The following is a 7857-nucleotide window of genomic DNA, read 5'->3' as shown; positions in this document are numbered from 1 at the left end:
ACCTTGAATGACCTTGAATGACCTTGAAAGGTCAATGACCAAGAAATACCTTGAACGGTCAATGACCTTGAAAGGTCAATGCCCTTGAACGACCTTGAACGGTCAATGACCTTGAATGACCTTGAAAGGTCAATGACCTTGAACAGTCAATGACCTTGAATGACCTTGAAAAATCAATGACCTTGAATGACCTTGAAGGGTCAATGACCTTGAATGACCTTGAACGGTCAATGACCTTGAAAGGGCAATGACCTTGATTGACCTTGAAAAGTTAATAACCTTGAATGACCTTGAACGGTCAATGACCTTGAATGACCTTGAAAGGTCTATGACTTTGAAACCCTTGAATGTACAGTGACCTTGAATGACATTGAACGATCAATAGCCTTGGGTGACCTTGAACGGTTAATGACCTTGAATGAACTTGAAAGGTCAATGTCCTTGAATGACCTTGAAAGGTCAATAACCTTGAATGACCTTGAAATGCAAATGACCTTGAATGACCTTGAAAGGTAAATGACCTTTAATGACTTTTGTTCATGTCCTTCAGTGACCTCGCAAAGGGACAACAGGTCGTAGAATATTTTAAGCTATTAATGATTTGGAAATTAACTTATCACCGATATCCAACCTACCCAACCCAAACCATTATATTCATATCACACTCACTTGTTTAATTTCTTCATTTCGAGTTGGGAAATCGTGTTTGGATCAAGAATATTCTTAATTTTTTCATTTCGAGTAAATATTTGAGTTTGTAACAAGAATATTCATTTCAAACTCACTTTTTTAATTTTTTCAATTCGAGTTGTTAACTCGTGTTTGTGACAAGACTATTCATATCAAACAAACTTTAATTTTTACATTTCGCGAGTTGAATTCGTGTATGTAACAAGAATATTAATATCAAACTCACATTTTTAATTTTTTCATTTCGTGTGCAAATTCGAGTGTTTAGCAAGAATACTTATATAAAATTAATTTTTTATTTGTCATTGGGTGAGGTGAATTCGTGTTTCAAATATAAAAACTTTATCGAACTCAATTATTTAATTTATCATTTCGAGTAAAAGTTCGTTTTAGTAACAAGATTATTCAGATCAATCTCACTTTTTATGTTTTGCTTTGCGAGTGCTGATTTCGCGTTTGTAGCAAGAAAAAACATGTAAAACTCAATTTTTTATATTTTCATTTGAACTCATATGAAAGCCACTTTAATTTTTTTCATTTCTAGTTGTGAATTCGCGTTGTTTACAAGAATATTCTCATCAAACTCACTTTTTTTAATTTTTTCAAATCGAGAGGTGAAATTGCGTTTGTAACAAGAATATTATTATCAAACTTACTTTTTATTTTTTTCATTTCCAGTGATGACTTCGCGTTTGTAGTAAGATATACTCACTTTTTTAATACTTTAATTTTTAAAAATGAATTCGCCTTTGTAACAAGAATATCGAAATCACTTCTTTAATTTTTTCGTCTCGAGTGGTGAATTTGCGTTTGTAACAAAAATAGTAATACCAAACTCACCTTTATTGTTTTTTGGAGTGGTCAAATAGTGTTTCTAACAAGAAAAACCATATCAAACTCACTTTTTTAATGTTTTTATTTTGAGAAGTGAATTTGCGTTTGTTATAGGAATATTCATTCAATTTCACTTTTTTAATTCTTTCAATTCGAGTGGTGTATTAGCGTTTGTAACAAAAATATTCATATCAATCCTACTTTTTTTTTCATTTCGAGTGTTGAATTCGTGTTTTTAAGAAGAACATTCATATAAAACTGACATTTTTCATTTTATCATTTCCGGTAGACAACTAGCGTTTATTAGTGAGAATATTCATACCAAACTAACCTTTTTATATTTTTAAATTAAATTTTTTAAATGACCTTGAACGGTCAATAACCTTGAATGACCTTACCCGTTCAACGATCTTGAAGGACCTTGAAGAGTCAATGACATTGAATTACCGTCAACGGTCAATGACCTTGAGCGACATTGAACGATCAATAGCCTTGAATGACCTTGGACGGTCAAATACTTGAATGACCTTGAACGGTCAATGACCTTGAATGACCATGAAAGGTCAATGACCTTGAATGACTTTCAACGGTCAATGACCTTGAATGACCTTTAAAGATCAATGACTTTGAAAACCTTGAACGGACAATGACCTTGAATTATATTGAACGATCAATAGCCTTGGGTGACCTTGAACGGTCAATGACCTTGAATGACCTTGAACGGTCAATAGCCATGAATGACCTTGAATGACCTTGAACGGTCAATGACCTTGAATGACCTTGAAAGGTCAATAACCTTGAATGACCTTGAACGGTCAATGACCTTGAATGACCTTGAAAAGTCAATGGCATTGAAAACCTTGAACGGACAATGACCTTATATGACATTCAACGATCAATAGCCTTGGGTGACCTTGAACGGTTAATATCCTTGAATGACCTTGAACGGTCAATGACCTTGAATGACCTTGAAAGGTCGATTATCTTGAATGACCTTGAAAGGTCGATGATCTTGAATGACCTTGAAAGGTCAATTACCTTGAATGACCTTGAAAGTTCAATGACCTTCAATGACCTTGAACCATCAATAGCCTTGAATGACCTTGAACGGTCAATGACCTTGAATGACCTTGAACGGTCAATGACCTTGAATGACCTTGAATGGTCAATGACCTTCAATGACTTTTGTTCATGTCCTTCAGTGACCTCGCAAAGGGACAACAGGTCGTAGAATATTTTAAACTATGAATGCATTAGAAATGAAACTTATCACCGATATCCAACCTACCCAACCCAACGCATTATATCATATCACACTCACTTTTTTAATTTTTTCATTTCGAGTTGGGAAATCGTGTTTGGAATAAGAATATTCATATCAAACTCATATATTTAATTTTTTCATTTCGAGTGAATATTTGCGTTTGTAATAAGAATATTCATATCAAACTCACTTTTTTAATTATTTCAATTCGAGTTGTTAACTCGTGTTTGTGACAAGACTTCATATCAAACAAACTTTTTAATTTTTACATTTCGCGTGGTGAATTAGTGTTTATAACAAGAATCTTAAAATCAAACTTACATTTTTAATTTTTTCATTTCGTGTGCAAATTCGAGTGTTTAGCAAGAATACTTATATAAAATTAATTTTTTATTTGTCATTGCGTGAGGTGAACTCGTGTTTCAAACATAAAAACTTTATCGAACTCAATTATTTAATTTTTCATTTCGAGTAAAAGTTCGTTTTGGTAACAAGATTATTCAGATAAATCTCACTTTTTATGTTTTGCTTTGCGAGTGCTGATTTCGCGTTTGTAGCAAGAAAAAACATGTAAAACTCAATTTTTAATATTTTCATTTGTACTCATATGAAAGCCACTTTAATTGTTTTCATTTCTATTAGTGAATTCACGTTTGTAACAAGAATATTCATATCAAACTCACCTTTTTATTTTTTTCATTTTGAGTGGTGAATTCGTGTTTGTAACAAATTCACTTTCTTAATTTTTTCATTTCGAGCGGTGAATTTGTATTTTTAACAAGAAAAACTCTATCAAACTCACCTTTTTAAATTTTTTCATTTTGAGTAGTGAATTCGCGTTTGTTACAAGAATATTCTCATCAAACTCACTTTTTTTAATTTTTTCAAATCGAGAGGTGAAATTGCGTTTGTAACAAGAATATTATTATCAAACTTACTTTTTATTTTTTTCATTTCCAGTGATGACTTCGCGTTTGTAGTAAGATATACTCACTTTTTTAATACTTTAATTTTTAAAAATGAATTCGCCTTTGTAACAAGAATATCGAAATCACTTCTTTAATTTTTTCGTCTCGAGTGGTGAATTTGCGTTTGTAACAAAAATAGTAATACCAAACTCACCTTTATTGTTTTTTGGAGTGGTCAAATAGTGTTTCTAACAAGAAAAACCATATCAAACTCACTTTTTTAATGTTTTTATTTTGAGAAGTGAATTTGCGTTTGTTATAGGAATATTCATTCAATTTCACTTTTTTAATTCTTTCAATTCGAGTGGTGTATTAGCGTTTGTAACAAAAATATTCATATCAATCCACCTTTTTTTTTCATTTCGAGTGTTGAATTCGTGTTTTTAAGAAGAACATTCATATAAAACTGACATTTTTCATTTTATCATTTCCGGTAGACAACTAGCGTTTATTAGTGAGAATATTCATACCAAACTAACCTTTTTATATTTTTAAATTAAATTTTTTAAATGACCTTGAACGGTCAATAACCTTGAATGACCTTACCCGTTCAACGATCTTGAAGGACCTTGAAGAGTCAATGACATTGAATTACCGTCAACAGTCAATGACCTTGAGCGACATTGAACGATCAATAGCCTTGAATGACCTTGGACGGTCAAATACTTGAATGACCTTGAACGGTCAATGACCTTGAATGACCATGAAAGGTCAATAACCTTGAATGACTTTCAACGGTCAATGACCTTGAATGACCTTTAAAGATCAATGACTTTGAAAACCTTGAACGGACAATGACCTTGAATGATATTGAACGATCAATAGCCTTGGGTGACCTTGAACGGTCAATGACCTTGAATGACCTTGAACGGTCAATAGCCATGAATGACCTTGAATGACCTTGAACGGTCAATGACCTTGAATGACCTTGAAAGGTCAATAACCTTGAATGACCAAGAACGGTCAATGACCTTGAATGACCTTGAAAAGTCAATGGCATTGAAAACCTTGAACGGACAATGACCTTGTATGACATTCAACGATCAATAGCCTTGGGTGACCTTGAACGGTTAATGACCTTGAATGACCTTGTACGGTCAATGACCTTGAATGACCTTGAAAGGTCGATTATCTTGAATGACCTTGAAAGGTCGATGATCTTGAATGACCTTGAAAGGTCAATTACCTTGAATGACCTTGAAAGTTCAATGACCTTCAATGACCTTGAACCATCAATAGCCTTGAATGACCTTGAACGGTCAATGACCTTGAATGACCTTGAACGGTCAATGACCTTGAATGACCTTGAATGGTCAATGACCTTCAATGACTTTTGTTCATGTCCTTCAGTGACCTCGCAAAGGGACAACAGGTCGTAGAATATTTTAAGCTATTAATGCATTAGAAATGAAACTTATCACCGATATCCAACCTACCCAACCCAACGCATTATATCATATCACACTCACTTTTTTAATTTTTTCATTTCGAGTTGGGAAATCGTGTTTGGAATAAGAATATCCATATCAAACTCATATATTTAATTTTTTCATTTCGAGTGAATATTTGCGTTTGTAATAAGAATATTCATATCAAACTCACTTTTTTAAATTTTTCAATTCGAGTTGTTAACTCGTGTTTGTGACAAGACTTCATATCAAACAAACTTTTTAATTTTTACATTTCGCGTGGTGAATTAGTGTTTATAACAAGAATCTTAAAATCAAACTTACATTTTTAATTTTTTCATTTCGTGTGCAAATTCGAGTGTTTAGCAAGAATACTTATGTAAAATTAATTTTTTATTTGTCATTGCGTGAGGTGAACTCGTGTTTCAAACATAAAAACTTTATCGAACTCAATTATTTAATTTTTCATTTCGAGTAAAAGTTCGTTTTGGTAACAAGATTATTCAGATCAATCTCACTTTTTATGTTTTGCTTTGCGAGTGCTGATTTCGCGTTTGTAGCAAGAAAAAACATGTAAAACTCAATTTTTAATATTTTTTTTTGAACTCATATGAAAGCCACTTTAATTTTTTTCATTTCTTATAGTGAATTCACGTTTGTAACAAGAATATTCATATCAAACTCACCTTTTTATTTTTTTCATTTTGAGTAGTGAATTCGCGTTTGTTACAAGAATATTCTCATCAAACTCACTTTTTTTAATTTTTTCAATTCGAGAGGTGAAATTGCGTTTGTAACAAGAATATTAACCCATTAATGCCCAGAAGAATTTTTTCTAAAAAATTTTACTTTTTTTGCTTAAATTATGATAACACATTATACCTGATGCCGGAAAAAATATTTTTAAAAATCTCTAACATTTGCATAGAACTTAATCCTACACGTATCTTAAGATACATCTGGGCACTTAAGGGGTCAAAAATACACATTATCATTTAATTGTGTTAATGCTCGTTTTTGCAATATTATTCATTACCCATGCCTTCATCAGTAGTTTTTAATACTTGAATTTGTATTATTATGCATCAAATAATATAACTTTGAGTATTATTATAGTATTATAACGTGAACAATTTACATTTGCATTTTGAAATTTTACAGCAGTGTGATACTGTATCCGAGTTTTTTATACCGTAACCATCCCTGTACAACTGATACATCCAAGTCTCATCTAAAATATTTGAACCACCATTTTTATTCCTGATTGTTGTCCGGTAATTTGCCAGGAATTGATCACACATGTCCACTCCACCCATGTGAGAATTGTAGTCCGCGATTGGCACTTGCATTTCGGAAACAGAATAATAAACAGGAGTTTTCATTTTTTTATGTATGCTAATAGTAATCAATTCTGATATGAATAAGTTGTCAGCAAATATGTTTGTACCTGGTGGTATTTTCACTCATCCACTAGTCCTAAAAGTAGTCCTTGACCAAGATCTGTTCTCTGAAGGTTGGCTACAGCATGATAAAGGGTGACTTGATTCGAAAATATACCATAATTTTAACCATAATCTCACTCGTTTCCCTCTAATACATTGCTTGCAGCCATATCTACCATAGTAGAGGTTAATTGATTCATCCACCAAACAATATTCTCCAGCGCTTACAATTTTGAAAGTCTAGGTCAAAACCTCAAACTAAGGTTGAACTTTATATAGCCTATCCTTGCCATCATTCTTCCCATTATAATAATTATCTGCCAGATGCAGAAACCTTAACATTCCTTCAAACCTGTTCCTTCGCATCGACTGAGAAAGTATTTCGATGGTGCAGTCTGGAGATGACCTCCGATAAAGCCATCAACAAAGTAGACGGTGACCGGAGAGAGGCAATATTCCAAACACTTCATAAATCACTTCGATTTGTACGTACGAAGAATGTACCAACATTTTTTACAATTGTTCATAATATTTGTCTTGAATTTTTTCTGCTGACAGCGCTTATGTTAGAGCTATTTCAGATTTGTTTTACCTCTGCTCCATCACTAAGGTACGTCTTCTCTTCTCAGCGGTAAATGGGAGCCACTATGCTGTTTTCTTGACTTATGTAAGTAGACGAGTTCAAAATCAAATAACAATAGCAATAAAAGATCAGACATCGAACACCTAAGCAAAATATATTATTATTTAATTCATCGAAATGAAAATTGTTTAGTACAATTTAGATACCATTTGTTAACAAATGAATCAATATTTATAAGTAACCATGATTAGCCTAGTAACGAAACTTTTCTATCACAGGTATGTTGTTTAATTCTGTACACAATTTTTAATTTACCAATGAATTTGTACTGCACAATTGTATTCAAATTTTTGTAACCACTTAATTAATTTATTTTCTTTATTTTCTTTGTAAACATTCATTATAAATAAGAGCCCTGAGGAAGGAGAATAAATCTCCGAAACAATGGCCAAATGTGAGTTTAATTTATCATGACCTATACTCCAAGAGCATAAACATTACATTATTGTTATAATAAGGAAGGTCAGGAGAAGAAACTTTATTCATTATTATACTTCATGAAATGGCAGGAACATAACACTGTCTTCGATCTATCACTTACTTAGGTTTATAAAATTTTTATTTGTTCATAATTCAATAAATAGAATGAAACATACCTATAAGTCAA

This window comes from Ischnura elegans, chromosome 1, assembly GCF_921293095.1.
Source record: "Ischnura elegans chromosome 1, ioIscEleg1.1, whole genome shotgun sequence".
NCBI classification, from domain to species: domain Eukaryota; kingdom Metazoa; phylum Arthropoda; class Insecta; order Odonata; family Coenagrionidae; genus Ischnura; species Ischnura elegans.
Note: the sequence above shows the minus strand (reverse complement) of the source record.